This window comes from Saimiri boliviensis, chromosome 4, assembly GCF_048565385.1.
Source record: "Saimiri boliviensis isolate mSaiBol1 chromosome 4, mSaiBol1.pri, whole genome shotgun sequence".
NCBI lineage: Eukaryota > Metazoa > Chordata > Mammalia > Primates > Cebidae > Saimiri > Saimiri boliviensis.
This window is the reverse complement of record NC_133452.1, coordinates 57,124,623-57,143,320: the sequence shown is the minus strand read 5'-3', so window position 1 is coordinate 57,143,320 and position 18,698 is coordinate 57,124,623. Positions and strand designations below refer to the sequence as shown.

General features: G+C 40.2%; 1 pseudogene; it reads right to left on the bottom strand.

The window, feature by feature from the left end:
* Positions 1–865: 865 nt before the first annotated feature.
* Positions 866–1,688, bottom strand: LOC141584191 (protein fem-1 homolog A-like; annotated as a pseudogene).
* Between the last annotated feature and the right edge of the window lie 17,010 nt (positions 1,689–18,698).

Here is an 18,698-nt window from a genome sequence, read left to right as displayed (position 1 = left end):
TTCAATTACCTCCCACCAAGCCCCTCCCGTGACATGTGGGGATTAGGGAAGCTACAATTCAAGATGAGATTTGGATGAGGACACAGCCAAACCATATCACCTGTAAAAGGCAGTGGAGTTTTACAAAAATATACAGTGACCCACATTTCAGGGACCAACACCATGGACTTTTATCTTGCTCACCAAATTCTTCTTAAGATAGAGCTCACTCCCTGTGGCCTTAGCATCTTAGGCACCACAGAATCTTCACTGCTTGAAATTCACTTATGAAGTCCAACTAACAACGTTCTTTAAACAAAGAGGCATTTGTTCAACTTGAAGTATAAAAAACAAACAAAAATCCACCACCAACCAAAAAAAAAGGCAGTAAAATCTCAGAACTCCTGTGCAATGCTTCTAATCAGCCTATTTATTAAATAAACAGAACACCAAACCAACCAAAAGCTATTCAAGGGGCAGGCTGCCCTGGGCAGAGCCCCGCCTGCCTGATTATGACTTCCTCAGCCCCAGAGCACGGTGTCATCATGCTGGAAGAAATGAGAAGTGGTTTTGCTCCTTGACTTTCAAACCCTAACCTTGGGAGCCCCTAATCCTAACGCCATATTTGGTAGCTGGAGTTATCCAGCTACATCAAGGGGCAAGTGAACACAAACCCATTCTCAACTTTTTCCTGTGTTTCTAGCAGAGAAGGAAGGTAATGGCTCAGTCCCTTAGCCTCTAGGTAACAAGGCAAAGGCCTCCATAATCCAGGAAGACAGGATGTGACATTCTTGCTTCTTTCCCCGACTCAATATGAGTGAGCAGGCTCCTAGAGAAAGACAATCCTCCTAGCACATGACCCTGAAGGCTTCTAGCACCAAAGGCTCTAACTCCTCTTTCCCTCTGCCTGCAGGTAAAGGGGACAGGAGGCAGAAGATCCCTTTTCCTGATTTGTGCCTGAAGGAGGCAAGAACAGGCATCTGTTGCATGCCCTGCATGCCCTTATGATTTCTCCACTCAGTAGGAGAAGGGAAAGGCGAGGGTGCAGACACTCTGGAACTGCAAGGCATTGCAGGGTCATGTAGTTGAAGGGCTCCCTGGTGCCCCTGGCCAGCAGCTTCTCCTCCAGCAGCTCTTAGGCAATCTTCTTGAAGGTATTGGTGGCATCCGTGTGGGCCCTGCTTCTTGGATCAGGGGTTTCATGATTGCTGGGCGGTTTTTCCTGGCTGCCATGTGCAACATGGCGTTGTTGTCAAAATCCCTGCTGTCTGGGTCGGCCTGCACTTGAGCAGCACTTAGACCACTTGCAGGGAGGCGAATCTGCCCACATTTGTGGTCCTTATTTGCGGTGTCCTTACCCACAGCCACGTGCAGAGGGGTGAAGCTGTTCTTGTTCCTGGGCGCACACTTGAGCAGACGGTAGATGGTCTGGTGCTTCAGGTGCTCCTGGCTAGGGGTGTATTCCACTTTCTCCAACAGAGCAGGTGGAGGATGATGTCCGGCGCCTTGGTGAACTGGGCCGCGTCTTTAGGTTCCGGCAGCTGCAGCTCCTTGGGGCCGGGAATGGTTCCACTTGCCAGCCCCCTTTCATGAGAACCCCCATGAAGTCTGCAAAGCCGATTTGTGTTCCCAAGCTGCCATTGGCCACCAGATCCTGCAGCACGCACGTAAGGGAAGAGTTCTGCGGAAAGAAAGTTGCAGGCGGTCATGGGGCTCAGAGGTTGGCTCCAGGTTGCCCTGTTGCACGTCCAGGGTGCACTTCCTCAGGCAGACGAGGAGCTCTAAATTGCCACAGTCCTCCTAAACCGTGCCCCAGTAACGGATGTAATAGGAAGTGTTGGAGTCAGAGGGGCAGAGGATTCACTCCCAGATCAACAGGGCCTGCATTCGCATGTCATGCAGGTGGCTTATCAGCGCTTTCAGCTCCGCGGTGGTCTTGACCTCCCTGGAATAGCCATAGGTCAGGATCAGCTTCTGGGGTTTTGGTTTGGGCAGGTACTTGCCCCCCCCACTGCTGACCAAGCTCCGTGACTCATCTCCAGTGTTTAAGGATCCCAAGCAGATCTCGCTTCTTTTCCACATACGTGGCTCCCAGAAATTCCAGTGTTTCCACGGCAGCTTACTGGCTGGTGGGAGAGCAGTTCCTAAGACTCCCGGTTCAGTGGTTCCTCCGGAGGAGCTGCAGCATGGAGCCCCTGAGGCTGTGCGTACCCCTGGTTAGTAGTGGAGGCCCTTCTTGCGGTACTCTGCCTGGGCCTCTCCCCCGGCGTCCTGCTCCTGGCTGGGCTGCTCCTGGATGAGGAACTCCATGATGCTGTAGTGGCCCGTCACGCTGGCACCAGCAGCGCGGTCCTGCGTTAGCCATCCCATGCGGGTCTGGCACTCCAGCAGCAGGCTCTCCAGGCTGCCAGATGCCGCTCAGTCTTGGAAGGCCGTCTTGCCATTGGCACTGTGCGGTTCACCTGGGCGTCCTGCTCCAGGAGGTAGCTGGTGCTGTCTCGGTGACATTTGTAGCACGAATCACGACACACACGTGGCTGTGCCGGAGGCCATCTCCGGGTCGGTCTGGTTCTTGCCAATGGCCGTGGAAGCAGGCGGCGCCCAGGGTCGTGGAGTTGGTGCGCCCGGTGCGGTTAGCCGAGGCCCTGTGGCGCAGCAGGCTCGGCACCACGTCCAGGTGGCCGGCTGCAGAGGCGGCCCACAGCGGCGGCGCGCCCTGGATCATCTCGCCGTCGAAGTGCCCCGAGCCGCCAGCCTCCACCCTCGCGCCGCCCCAGTCCACCAGGTACCCCACCACGTCCAGGTGGCTGAAGCAGGCTGGGGGTGCACTCTACTTTCTCCAACAAGTAGAGCAGGTGGATGCGCAGCGGCGTCCCCCGCACCGGCCACCACGCCTGTCAGCTCGTCCAGCTCCTCCCGGGCTGCGGCCTGTGAAAAGCTTCTGGAGCAGCTGCAGCTTGCAGTCACGGACGGCCTGGTACACCGTGGGGCGGAGGTCCGTGGTCTGGGCGCCCAGGGATGAGGAGACAGAGGATTTAAGCCTGGACGAGCCGGCAGGGGGCAACCATCACCGTCTCCCCCGCCGCCATCTGAGGGGGTCCCCGAACCATTTCATCTATACATATGCGCTATATATATCTCTTAGAGAACCAAATCCTTTAAAAATAACCAAAATATCATTATCACATCTAAAAATACAGTTTCTTAATAATGGCAAACAACCAGTATTCACATTTCCTAAATTGTCTTACACATGGTTTTTCTAGTGTGTACGTTTGAATTGAAATCCAAATAAGAAAGAAACATTGCTGTTGGCTGATGTGTCTATACATTTTTCCTTTCACTTCTTTCCCTTCAGAGTCTTTTGCAGAAGAAACTGGGTTGAAGAAATCTCAGTGTCAGGATCTTGCTCAGTGCGTCAATTATAAAGATTACTGATAAAAAGACGTCAATGTCAGGTGGATTTCAGTGGGTGTCTTCTCATCAAACTTTACTTTGAGGACGTGAGGTGAGGAAGAAAGCCCCTTCATAGAGACCTTCTGTCTTTGGCCAGAACTGGCCTGCATTGTGGAAAGAAGCGAAAAAGTGATTTCAAGAGCTTTTGAGTATTAATCCCAATGTTCACTTACAAAATCTATGACTTATCTAGAAATTATCTTTAAGTGCATCATACTTATACTGTATAAGTAAAGTATATCAAAGAACCATAAAAAAATTGGAGGTAAATCATGTTCGTGGATGGGATAATTTAATATTTTAAATATCTAAGACAGTCTAAGACAGTTGCAGTTGAATTAAAATCCCAGTAAACTTTTTTTGTGTTTGCATCTTCACTGGCTGATTTCCAGATGAATATAGATGAATACATGTGTATGAATAGCTAAGCTAATTGAGAAAGTAAGGAGCAATAAGAAGACAAAAATTATCTGAGTTTAAGTTATTATTCAAAGCAATAGAAATTAAAAAAATATCCATAAATACACTTCATATTTAATATTTGGAAAATGAATGAGTTACTTAATAAATAGTGATGGGATACTTGGACAGAATGTCCAATGGAATAGGAGGAAAAATTAAGTTAGATAAGCAGGTAAATTTAAAAAATTAAATTTGGAAGGTAAAACTCTAAAGCCAATAGAAGACAATGCAGACATTATTCTTTGTGATTGGGGATGTAGAAATATTCTAAAATAAATCTATCAGATAGAGTGACCTTGGACCATAAATAAATAAATAAGTTCTTCAAGTATAAACTGCAAAGAGAAAAATTTATATATTTCTTTACATCAGAATGTCTACCTGGCTACTCTCAGCTTCTAGAATCTGGAAAGGTGGCATTTTAGCTTCTCATTTAGTGTTTAATAAAGGATAATAAAGAATAACACAAACAAAATTTAGGAATGGGGCTTCACTTGGAGAAAATGAAAAAAAAAGAATAGGTGACAGTTTGAGAGAATATCTATAGCATATTTATCATCAACAAAGAATTAATATTTAGAATAACAAAATAAATGTTTGTAAATAAACAAGAAAAAAACAATATAAAATATCAAGGATTATGATTAAGACCTATCCTAATGGCTAAAAAATGACATGCAAGAATGAATTGTTTAGCTTCATTCTAATCAATAAAATATAACTTAAAAGTCTAAGACACTGCTTACCAAAGCACAAAAAATTAGAATATTGGCTATCAAATGCTGGTGGAACTGTGGGGAGATGGAAAATCCTGTGTACTGCTGGGAGAAATGGACTGGTATGGTCACCTTAGAAAGCAATAAAGCAGTACTTAGTGGAATTGATTCATTACTCTGCAGGCTCTAAACACTACGGAAATTCTCACAAGCGTGCACCAGAGATATTTACGAAGATGTTTTTCACAGCATTATTTGTGGTAACAAAGAACCAGGGGATAATTAGGCTAAATTTAGATTATACAGCAGTCACAAGAAATGAACAAAGTAGATATCTAGCCACAAGAATAGATCTCAAAAACATAATTTTTGTAGTCTAGCACTATTTATGTACATTGCACTATTTATGTAAACACAAATAGTAATGTTGATATTTTAAAGACATTCACACACATCCATGGATAAATAAAAATATTGAAGTTGGGTTGAAGGTACTATTAAATACTTTAGGTTGGGAGCCTGTGGAGGGGAAGAGAAATCAATTTCTCTTCCACCAAATCCACCAGCTTTTCTTGAGAAATAGGAAGATTTGACCACCTATGGTCTGGTATGGTGGAAGCCAGGAGGTGAGACAGATGTGGAACAATGGCTTTGCAGCTCCCCTCTCCTTCGTCTATCACCAGTCAAACGAAGACATTTTTATTGGTCTCTGGTTTCCATCAGCATTTGTATTAAGACCTCTGCTCTACAGAGGTGTGAAAACTTTGTTCCAGAGTAGGTGGAACTTTGTCTCAGGAGGAGGTGACATCATGGGCATGAACCAGTTTTGTAAGCCTATTGGGGTGGATTTGTTTATCCTAAAAGCTGTTGCTGTGCTGTTAAGTTTCCTGGGCTGAGAACCCCAAAGACAGAGCCACTCAGAAATTTTATAGCATTGAAGTCAATATTCACCCTAGGCAGGACTCCCCCTGGAGATCCAAATAGATGATGGGAAATAATTCTAAACAAAGTCCACAAGGAAACTTTTATAAGAGTGTAATATCTTCTTCCATCAAGAATAATTCAGTTAAAAGAGCAGAGCTCACTTCTTTTCGCCTTTGATTGTTCTACTGTTTGGAAATGATCAAACTTTCAGTCTCTGATTAAAGTTTTCTATTTACCCCACTGAAAATGTGCCAATAAATTCTGACTCCTGAAGACCTTGTCAGAAAGTAGCTTTCCCAAGTATGACCTTGCTTGATTAAATGGTAAGGATGTTCTATTTTAGAATAGCTAATAACTCAAGACTGCATTCAAAAATAGACTCTTTGGGATGGAGTAAGAGACACAAACTCAAAACAGATTTAAAAAAGGTTATTTTCTTTTTGAAAGAAAAGGGTTTGTCTGTAAACCATAGATAAAATAAGTTTAGTTACTACATTCATCAATGATATGTAATAGGTGGAAAAAAATTAAGAGAACTTCAATAAAAGTTCTTACTTAGGACAAAGAGACAGTCAAAGCAAACACAGGACCTTCCATACATTGGTCATCTGTAGAGAATATGTATTACATTCCATAGGGCAGTATTAGGAAGAACAGTGAATATAATGGACTTCACCTTATTGAATAGCTTCTTTGTTAATGGAGACTGAGAGCCAAGGACCATTTTGTGTTAATAATTTTTTTTTTTAATTCTGTACTTGATAATATATAAAAAAAAAATCAACAAAACGGGCCTGCATTTGGCTATGTGCAGCTCGGTTCAATTATGGACTTGTGCCATGTTAGGGGAACCATTTTCTGAATTTCTACCCACTTTGTTGCCATGCATGAGAGCAGTGACATCAATATGCACTGGAGGTCCACATGCTTTGCAATAAACACTCACCATCATGACAATCCTGGTGAATACCAGTTACTCCACATAGATAGCTGAAGGACTGAATTTGAAAGTCTATTCTTACGTTACTAAAAATATATGGCTTCTAATATGAGGCAGTTTATTGCAGTGGTGGTGGAGAATGATATAAAATGCAGACAAGGACCCAGATTTCAGGACTATGTACTATCATTCCCCAAAGTGAATCAGCGCTCGCTTGAAGAGAGCGACTACTTAACCTGGGCAGGAAAAGCAAGATAGATCTGGAACATCTTAGCTGAATGGGAATGATGAGGATACTTTCAGAAATTTCTGGGGTAGTGTTAAGAGGTAAAAAGAGGTCCTTATAAAACTGAACAAACGGTGACAAACGAAAGTCAACTATTACCACAATGTGAAACAGGCTGAGTTTAAACAGGAGCCTTGGTTTCATAAACACACACACACACACACACACAAGAACACAACAACAAAAAAACAGGTGTCTTGGAGTGTGCTAAGAGGCCATGAGAAGACAATTGTATTAAACACTGCATGCATTTTCATTTGAAGAAAATATAATATATGGAATGAGCGATATTGTGAGAATTATACTAAAATCGCTATTGGGAAAAAGTTTTTGTACATTTGCTTAATAATTAACATCAGTAATTTCAGATACCCAGCTTTGGATCTGCCCCTTCCCACTTTCCTTATGAAAGTTTTCACTGGGGTAGCAGGTAACTCCGATCTGACAATTACAGCCTCCATGCTTGTGTTGGCCATAACCTGATAATTAGCAGCTTCCCCTACTGATTCTTCATTGACAAGGAAGACCGCCTTTGAGTTAACGAACTCAGAGAAATAACTACCCTCCTCTGATATAGCAGCAAAGAGACAAAGGCTACTATAAGAAGGGCTAAGCTCCTTTGGTCAAGCAGGGTTTTGCATAGCATGTCATAGCTATTCTGTCTGGTTACTGTCCTGAGGTACATCTCTTCTCCTCCATCTTTTCTCCAAGAATGATGCCTGTAGTATAGAGTGTGTGTGTGTGTGTGTGTGTGTGTGTGTGTGTGTGTGCAGAAAGCACAGACAAATCATACTGCATATGGTGCCAGCCACATTCATCCTAAGGTTGAGAATTCCAGATGAAGAAATTATCCTGCCACTGGACTAATGGTAGATAGTCGCTGCTACTTTCATTTTTGTCCACTAGACCCATTAAATATGACTTTTTCTGGCTATCATTTTTCTTGAGATCTAATGTCGAGGGCTTAATATAGGTAGAACATTCGAATAGATTGCCTTTAACATGACTATTTAATTTAGGAGTCATCCTTAATAATTTGGAAAGAAATAGTGCACCCTCTAGTGAACGTTTTAAGGACTAGCATAGACCGCTTGCAAAACAGGTTGCAATGGGTCAGTTAATGCGGAGCAACATTACACATCCTTGGCACCCTGTACTCTGTAACTTACTGGTTGCTGTCTTTGTGGTAACATGAGGAGTCTGAAGGACTAACCACAGGACCGGAAGATGAAGGGAGTGTGTGTCTACAATGTGGTAGAATCCTTGCTGCTTCACTCTACTGCCTTTTGTAGAGCGTTGGGAAGAATGGGGTAACGTTTTGCAAGGAATTTAGAAAGACATTCTCACAGAAAAGGAAATCAGAGCATCTGTGTATCATGACATGGAAATATAAAAACATAAAAAAATCGTGATTGTGAAATTAGAAAAATTCTTTTAATTTTCATTAGACTAAAGTCACTTGACATATGGTGAAGTGGCCAAGTTGTAAAAAGCAGGAAAAAAATTTTGTTCTTGAAATTTTATGGTTTTAGTCTTCAATGATCTTAGTCAATTAACTTCTGGAAGACTATGGAATAGCAATATTTCCATGGAATGAGATAGAAAGTATGATGAAGTGCCGGGCGCGGTGGCTCAAGCCTGTAATCCCAGCACTTTGGGAGGCCGAGGCGGGTGGATCACAAGGTCGAGAGATCGAGACCATTCTGGTCATCATGGTGAAACCCCGTCTCTACTAAAAATACAAAAAATTAGCTGAGCATGGTGGCACGTGCCTGTAATCCCAGCTACTCAGGAGGCTGAGGCAGGAGAATTGCCTGAACCCAGGAGGCGGAGATTGCGGTGAGCCGAGATCGCGCCATTGCACTCCAGCCTGCGTAACAAGAGCGAAACTCCGTCTCAAAAAAAAAAAAAAAAAAAAAAAAAAGAAAAGAAAAAAAAAAGAAAGTATGATGAATAAAAGTGGCAGTATGGCTACATAATATGCTAAAAACCATTAGTAGCAGGGATTATTCTTTTCTATTTTTAAATTTTTTTGAAGTAATGTTTCTTTTGACAGTGCACACATTATCAAATTTTTAAAAAATTCAGACAGATGTAATATATATGAACCACCTTAAAAAGTGTGCTCCAAAGGTGACAAAAACAGTATCAGTTGTTAGAAATAATAAACTCCATGTATATAATTTGAATTATTTGACTTGCAGTGTATGTTTATTTATATTTTGAAACTAGAAAAGGCCGTTTTTCTTTGTTCTTGTGTGACATTCCTGATGGGCGTGCCAGTGGCTTGCTATGTCTGAAATCGTGAGATACATGGTTACTTGCTCCAAACATCCAAACAAAAGCCTACATCAATTTGGTTCATTAGGAAAGTTTCTGACTATATATACTTTGTAATTTATTTGGTTTTCTCTTAAAGAAAAATGTAAGATTAAACAAAACTCTATGCTACAAGGTTAAACTTGTAATTATATGGTATTTTTAAGCAATCAAGTGCTTTATATAAATTAGGTATAATAACTTATAAAGAAACGTTAAATTGAGAGTGATTTCTGTGGCTTTGCCAGGAACGCACTCGGAAAGGGCACTAAAGAGGGAGTGTGCTCAGAAATCGAGATAGCCAGAGATTCTTTTTACTCAAAGGTACATAGACGTTCACCAGTTGCCCCAGAGACATAGAAGTGAAAACCTCGTTAGACCATAGTAAAAGTTGGCTCAAATCTTCTCTATGGTGAGAGGGAGAAACACACATAGGCGTATAGATAGAAATGTTGACGAAGTTCCAAATGGAATTAAATAAACTGGCCCTTTGAAACCAGAATCACACATTAAATTATGTGTTTTGGTTTCATTTGGACATTTCCATACAGACTAATTGATTTTCATTTAATGGAACTCTTTTTTCGGTGGAAGGGGTGAATTTAAACTGTGAAATTGTATATACTTGCTGGTAAGCTACAGCTTCACTAACCACACAATGCTAAATTTTGTGGCATGGAGGTATACAAACCAGTGACTCTCAGATTTAGTGTGCATAAATGTTACGTGGAAAGACTGTCACAGATGTCTAGGCATCAAGCCCAGGGTTTCTGATTCAGAAGTTCTGGGAGTGGGATGAGAAGGTGGCATTTTAAACAAGAATTTCAAACCCCGGTGACTTGGAAGCAACTGGTCTAGGGATTATCACTGAGAGAAACACCAGCTAAACTGAGGTCAATTATGTAGATGTTGCAACCATTTCTACATGAATTTATTGAGAGAAGTTCAGTGATCGTTATTTCTGAGGCGTCTGTGTGTGCTTTGGAAAAATTGGGAGGTGGGCCAACAATAACTGAAATACAGTAGCACTGGTATGAAAATCTGAATGCATTACGGACTGCAGGTTCTTCAGGGTACATGCTGGAGCTAGGACGGAACTCCTCAGCCCCACTCCGCATTCTTGCAGTCAGGCTTCCACTCCTGCTCCTTCCTCTGCTGGGGATGCTCTTCTCCTTACACTCCCGACTTCCTCTTATCAGTCCGACTCTGCTATCTTGTCACGTCTCAGGAGCCTTCCGTGACACCATCAATAAACTTCCTTTCCCAACCACTACCCTTCTCCTTTCCCTACTTCATCTTTCCTTATGGCACTTACAATTTGCTGAAATAATATTATTGATCTGTTTATTTTTTAGTGTTTCTTCCTTGAGGCTAAACTCCAGGAGGTCAGGGATTTTGTTCGTTTCATGCATAGCTGTATATGCAGCACCTAGAATTAGGTAGTGAAAGAAATCCAATTTTTTTCCAGTAAAAATTTAACTAGTTTTGTGGCCTATTTTCCAGGGGTTTGTGCTCCAGTATGGAAGAATACACTGACTCCCTGAACAAGTCCATTCTTGAACCCTGGGGAGTACAGTGTTACGCTTATTTGTCCCAATGACTGAGAAACTTACTTTGATGTTCTCGTTTACTCTTGATGGCTATTACTTTTCGTTAGAAAACTTGAGATCGGTAATAGACACAATGTATTTTTCACTATCTTTAATACAATGATTAAAGAGTAATGAATGAATATGACCTATCTTGAAGTGAGGTGTGTATATTTAGCACTCATCAGAGTGTCACCACACAGTGGTGGAGGATGGATGAGATTAGGAGAGAATATTTGTCAGTGCTCATTCAGGAAAACAGCTCATGCTAAGTATTTCAATACAAGGCATGCAATATGGGAAACTAGTTACAGCAGTGATGGAAGATCCAAAATGGCAGGAAGGGAAAAAAGAGCAGGCCCGTCATTAGCCACAGCAGGAATTCCCTACCAGCTTTAGAATGGAGGAATGAGGGAAGAGGGAGGTCCTATGGCCAAAGTCCAGAGGTGCTGGAAGCACAGACAAAGATGCAGTCTAGAAGAATCTGGAAGACCTGGAGGAGGTACAGCCACTTCTGAGGATGCCTCCAAAACAAAGAGGTAGGTGAAGAAATGCCCTGGCCTCTTCTTTTTTCCACCCTCAAATATTCTGCCAGTTTTCCCACTGTCTGAACCCAAATACAAGGCAGTAGAAAATGGAATATGCAGGGATCAGCCCTGCCCACTAGAAGAAATTAGAGAAAGGGCTGAATAGGTCTGAGAGCACACAAGGACAGAAGGAATTCAGAGAAGTACACTGATAGAATCATCGTGGGTCAAGTTTGTGCTGGATATGAATTACTCTAACTGCATGGTGTGAAGCTTACCATGTGATATAAAATTTCCCAAGATTCTGCTATAAAGCTGCCTTATTTGCATGAGTCCAAAAATGGCAGGCTGGAAAGGTGACTGGAAGTTAGAAAATGGTTACATAGATGATCAGCCACCCACACGGGTCTGTTTTGGATTTACTACCATTATTTTTTATTTTATTATTTTAGTGCTACTATTTTAGTGCATCAAACCTTGTTTTCCTGTGGGCTCCCTTACTGTCATCTCAAGTCATTTCTTTAATTGTTCAAACACTTTTGGTTATTAAGAAAGGTGAATTTCAAATATTAGACCTAACCTTGTTCATCCTTTGTTCCTCTTCCTGTGAGTGCTGGTGGATGTAAAGCTCTAGCAGCTGCATGGTGTGAAGCTTACCATGTGATATAAAATGCAGACATTGGGATATTCATTCTCTCACTCGCCTCCTTTCCTGCACTTGTACTCCTGGTGTTGAGGGGAGAGGGAAAGTGAAGGAGAGAGACTTCACACATATCTGCGGGGTTTTTCCTCCCATTTTTTCTCCTGTCACTAAGTCCAGATAGGGTTGTCAGTTTCCTCAGAGTGGCAGGCTGTCCTGGGTGGTGGGGTGTATATTTGACTCTTTGGAAGGGGCATTCCCTTCAGATGCCCTGGCAAAGGACCAGCAACTGAGCTGTGTCTTTCTCACCCACAGCCCCTACAACAAGTTATCCAGATTAACTTATTGCTACTAGGGTTGCCTCACCCAGAAGTGGCTCTCTTGAAGGAGCCAGTACAATGAATGGCTGAATCCCCACCACCTTTTACAGGGTTTGCTTGATCATCCGTGGGAAATCAACGAATGTTAACATGTCAAATGGTGGGAACGCAGTCCAATTAGGTTCTCTCTCTGCACTAAGGCTACTTTTCTGCCCATTTCTTGGGGGAAACAGACACTGTGTGAGGACAGATGTTCGGCACTTTTTACATGAAAGATAATTGAAAGTCTCGAGTACAGTGGCTTAGATGCCCCCAATATCACAGGAATGGGGCAGGGGGGTTGATCGAATGGCTCTATCCCCAAAGACAGGGGAAGAGGAAGGGATGGTTTGCTACTTCACAAATTATGCATCTGTATTCTCCCAAACTGTGGCAAACTTGCATCCCTTCTCTAGTCCTCTGGTAGTTTTATTTTAATACAGATTCTGCGGAAATGGGCCTCCTCCAAAAGGCTCATAGAACATCAGATTGGCCTGACAGCCGATGACCCTCTGAACTCAGAACGTGGATATCTTGATTTTGGTCTGTGTGCTCTGGTAGAGAATTCCAGGAAAACAGGGCAGGTCCACCTAGCTTTTCAAAACCAAACAGGTCATACATAAAATGGAATATTTGGAAGCCATTAATAACATTTTAAAATAATTCTTTAATTTATTAACATCCATTTTAACTATTTATTGAGCATTTAACAATTGCTCGGGATTTAGCTGGTCATTGAGGATAAAATGAACAATGCATAGTTGCTGCCTTGAGAAGCAACCATTTATCCAGATGGATAAATGGATAAATAACAGGCCCTAATTGTGGAACATGTATTCAAGGCTAGGTGGTTTGTCAACTTAGTTTAACTTCTCATAGTTCTGCTGCAAAGTGATAATTATTATCACAAATACACCAATGAAGAAATGGTTATAAAATTGATATAACTAATAGAGTTTAGATAACTTAACCAGTACTGCTCTGGCATTGGGAATCATGACTAAGTATTGGTCCTGGGACCACCAATGCACCTTATTTTCTCAGGGGCCCTCACTTTCCTCGGAGTCCAATGTCTCTTTGCTTTTAGAAGATTCCAGAACTGTAGTGATGATCAGGGTTTGTCACTTAGTTTTATTGATTTTGGTAGCAGGTTTAGGCATGTGTGTGGAATGGAGGTAATCAATAGTATGAAGACCTTGACAGAAAATGATCAATGGTGAAATTGTTTAGTTCCTGCGGACAGGACTAGCTAACTCAAAGCTAAAAGTCCAAGAGGTGGAAAAGTCTAAGGACAGGGTTAAACTTCTCAAATTTGAAAATCCTATAAACTTTAAAATATTTGATTTTGTAAACTTGTATCCTAAAATAGCATTCAATTCTGTCATAAATTAACTCAATTTGAAGTCAAGAATAAGTAAAGCAGACATAAAAAAAAATAAAAGAACTTATCCTTCCAAAGGAATTAGCCTTTCAATTCAGAAGACATAAGGAAAGCAGATAAAAATACTTTAAACATTTTATTCACCTGAATTAGCAATAATAATTGAGGATAATGGCTCTTTTGTGGAGCCATAAAGGCAACTTTTTACTCAAACACACACATAAACACACACACTAACTTCTTAGAGACAGAGATGATGTTATCTAACTCAGTAAGATGTCATAATATTCTGCTAAGAATATAGACACTGTCCATGTAGCACAGTATTTTTAATTGTTTAAATTGAGTCTAACACACATTCAGAGAAGTGTAAACATTACGTTTTGTTTTTTTTTCAAAATGAATGTACCCATGTAAATAGCCAGATCAAAAAACAACCAAGAGGTTGAAATAAATGAAATCAGTATTTGCTCTTTTGCATTTGGCTTCCTTCACTTGGGATTATGTTTATGAGATTTATGTACACCATTGTGTATAGTTATGTATATTCCTTCTGAATAGTTTCAATGGGGAGTCTAACTACATAGTATTTTATTATCTGAATGTACCACAGTTTATTTTTCATTCCTGATGGACATTTGGGTATTTTCCAGTTTTGGGCTATTATAAAAAGTGCTCCTATCAACATTCACTCTGTATCTTTTGCTGAACATATGTATACAGATCTTTTGTGTATATAGGGTCATAAGATAGGCATATGTTCAGCATTAGTAAATACTGCCAGATAGTTTTTCAACATGTTTGCATCAATTTTCACTCCCACCATCAGTATATGAGAGTTAAGGTTGTCCTACAGTCTTGCCAACACTGGATTTATCTTTCTTTGCATTTTGCTTTTAATTTCCATAGTCACAATGCCTAATCACGTTGTGTACCTTAAGCGCTTAAGCATTTTTCTCCATTTTCCATCAAGTTATCTTTTTCTTATTAGTTTGCAGTTCTTGATATATTTTGGATGCAAATTCTATATTGGGTAAATATATTGCAAATATAGTGGGTTTTCTTTTCATTCTCAATAATGTCTTTTGATGAACAGAGTTCTGTTTTGGTGCAGTCCCATTTATAATCTTTTCTTTATGATAGTTCTGTTTGGAACTCTTTGTGTGCCATGAAAACATCCTCTAACATTTTTTTCAAAAACTTTTATTGCTTTAATGTTTAAAATTATATTTGCAATCTACTTAGAATTGTTTATTTAATGGTTTGAGAATTTTGTTTTCCATATGGATATCCAATGAACTAAACCTGGTAGCACAACTAAGATAATATTTAATGCTTTTTAATTTGTATAATTGTACTATTGTTACATGGAATAAATTGTATCCCATATTATTCTGTAAGTATTTAGGTGGTTAAATTTATGGAGTCTTTGTATCAAATACTATGAATATTTCTTTTTAACATGCTTTCACATGATCAGATCCTCTCAAATATATGAAACCTTGGGTAATTTGGGCATTAGAAATGTTTTCTCAAATCCATTTTATATGTATATATATCTATATATACACATATATATATAGATATATATATACACATATATATAGATAGATATAGATATATATTAGATTAGAGCTAGTGAATCCAGAAACCTTCAAAATTTAAGCATATTGACTCAAATAAATTAACATTCATTATTTGCTATAACACTTTATAGAAATGTGCAGAAAACATATGAAGCAATTTGAAGAAAATGTTTATATTATATAAGAAAAACCAGACAAAGTTGTGCAGAAGAGTACTTTTTCTGGGGGATTTAATTAGAAAAGGAAGAGAGGGGACAGTAACAAACAGTGCTAAACAGAAAACATTTGCATGAACTTGTGATATTGAAAAATTCTTATTCAGTCACAAAAACATATTTTTCTACTCTGTGGACACTCTATCTACTTCACTATGAAGAGAGTGAAAAGGAAACCTGCAGGATGGAAGAGCATCCATCGCCAGTGCTCAGCTGGAATGAGATCACCTGCAGGCCTAGCACCCAGATCACGATTCTTTGCATGGCCTTTCACTAAAAGCAGAGCGGGCTCTCTAGAACAAAGCCATTATTAGCTCTTGAGTCAGGAAAAGCAAGACGGTCCCAGACTATCTTATGGTGGAGAGGCAAAGACGGCTTGAGAGATACCTGGAGTAAAACTGAAATGGTGTTCAAGGTGCCAATCCTCAGAGGAAGGCTTTGCTCAAATTGTAAGAATTCTCGACTACAGTTTTTAATCAATACCATAGTTACTCCACTCCTTGACCTCAGAAGACATTTTGTTCTTTAGAAGGCTTTATTTCTTTCTCCACTAGCTTAACTGAGATGTAGTTGAGAAGTTAAAAAAAATATACTCAGAGTGTGCAATGTGACGCTTTGATATACCTATACATTGTGTAATGATTTCCACAATTAAACTAATCAACATATTCATCACCACACATACTATTTTTTGGAGGTGTGTTTGTGGTTAGGATACTTAAGATCTACTCCTGGCTGGACGCAGTGGCTCATGCCTGTAATCCCAGCACTTTGGGAGGCTGAGCTGGGCAGATTGCAAGGTCAGGAGTTCAAGACCAGCCTGGCCAATATGTAAAACCCTGTCTCTACTAAAAATACAAAAAGTAGCTGGACGTGGTGGTGGGCACCTGTAGTCCCAGCTACTTGGGAGGCTGAAGCACGAGAATCACTTGAACCTGGGAGGCAGAGGTTGCAGTGAGCCAAGGTGGGGCCACTGCATTCCAGCCTGGGCGACAGAGTAAGACTCCGTTTAAAAAAAAAAATCTACTCCTTTAGCAAATTTCAAGTAAATAATACAATATTAAGCAGTCACCACACTAACCATTAGATTTGCAGAACTTATCCATCTATTATACCTGAAAGTTCAGACCTTTTGACCAACATTTTCCAACTTTCCCCATACAACACAGATGAACCTGGAGGACATTGTGCTAAGTGAAATAATCTAGACACATAAAGACTAATACTGTACAATTTCCTTTATATGTGGACCCTAAAAAGTCAAGCTCATAGAGAATAAAACGGTGGTTGCTAGAGGAGCTTCTGAAGGGAGGGATTCTTCTGTAGTGAGGCAGATCTTGCCTATTAGCAGAATGGGAATTTAATGTGTAATTCTAGCTTACCATCACGTAAGGCCTACCACAAACTTTATTTTGTTTAAATTTACTTACATATTTTATTTTATTTTTAGACATTCGGTGCCCAGGCTGGAGTGCAATGGCACAATCATAGCTCACTGCAGACTCCACACACTGGCCTCCAGCGATCCTCCTGCCTTAGCTTCTCAAGTAGCTGGGACTACAGGCATGAGGCACTATGTCCAGCCCTGTTTAATTTTCTAGTAGGAATTAGGCTCCACATCGAGATGACTTCTTTGATTATTTAGGAACAAGGCAGGGTCTCTGACTGGTGAATGAAGGGCAAATGCTCTGCAAGGTATTAATAGGCCAGTTTAGTGTACTTTCCTAAGAATGGAAACTACAAATGTCTCATTAAGAAATGTAAACTGTTGACATAATTTTAATCCACAGCATTACTTAAATTGTTTAGTTAAAGATTATTTTGAGAAAACAATTAACTGTGGCAATTATAATTAAATTCCTTTGATGTATATATTGGAAAGATACATCAAGCATAGATTATAAAAGAAACAACAGCATTGGAAAGTTTCAAAATATATTTTTTTAAGAAAAGCTAAAATAAGAGTCAAATTAAATTTGTTTGGATTCAGATTTTGAGTATATTTTGGTTCACAATTTTCTGCTTTAAATAAATAGCGATGATTTTAAACTGATTAACATAATGGAGCCACCAAAATACTTTAAATTCTGTCACTAAACTGGAATTTAATCTGTGTTTCCCTAAGTAAGATAAAGCCATACAACTTTTGATAATGAGACTGGTACTTCTTGGAGGAGTAAATAAGCCAAGGAGAAGTAATTCCCACCTCTGCTCTAAGAGTCTTAGCGTGTGGCATACTGAGGAGAGATCAGGTCTGATGGACAGGAGAGAGTGGGAGATGAGAACTCTACTGAGTCTTGGTCACCAGGAGCAATGCTGTCTTTAATCTACTTCCTGAATTGGCTGTGTAATTTCTGGTACCCAGTGCAAAATGAAAATGTTGGTCCCCTTATATGTGAAACAAGAAAAAAATGCCTTTAAGATTCTAAAATATTAGGTTTTTCCTGTATTCCATGGAGCCTCTCTCATCTTCTCATGGTGGTTTTCATTATTTAATGTCCTAAATAAAATAAATTATTAACATAAATTTTACCATTCATCTTTATAAGGTACGATTGCCCATTTTAAATGCAAATACAAAAGCATTTAATTTGTATGCAGAATCACTTAAATTATGTAATTTGTATTTTGTACATGTATATGGATTTTCTTCTCAGAACAGTGGAAAACCTGCTTAAAAAAACCCAAATGTTTTTATTTTTCTTCTTGATATGTGCACAATATGGGTTGCCCTGTCTTTTTCTTTCTTTTCCTTTCCTTCTATGTCATCACTTTCAGTATAAGTCCTTGATTAATACAGGAAAGTGGTACAAGTAAGAAAGAATATGATAGTTTCTTAATCATGAATGTTCTAGAACATCATTGCCTCCTTTCTGAGTTCTGGGTTGAATGAAAAATGTAGCTATCAATGCCCCATTTACTCAGTTGTAGATATAACACATTCATCCTGCACTTACAGTGTTGCTGGACTTCCACGCATTGCTGGTCCACTGAAACTTTACACTCATGAGGCTCTTTTTTTCTGGGTACAATTTTTTTTATTACATTTTAGGTTTTGGGGTACATGTGAAGAATATGCAAGATTGTTGCATAGGTACACACATGGCAGCGAGATTTGCCACCTTCCTCCCCTTCACCTATATCTGGCATTTCTCCCCATGCTCTCTCTCCCCACCTCCCCACCCCATGCTCTTGAATGCTATATGAAAATAGGGCAGCAAGCATGCCCTAAATGCAGACTGTGTGTAGCTCCTCTCCTCATGCTTCATTGTCTTATCAGATTTCACTTACAAAAAGTTCAAAGATAGTATCATTAAGA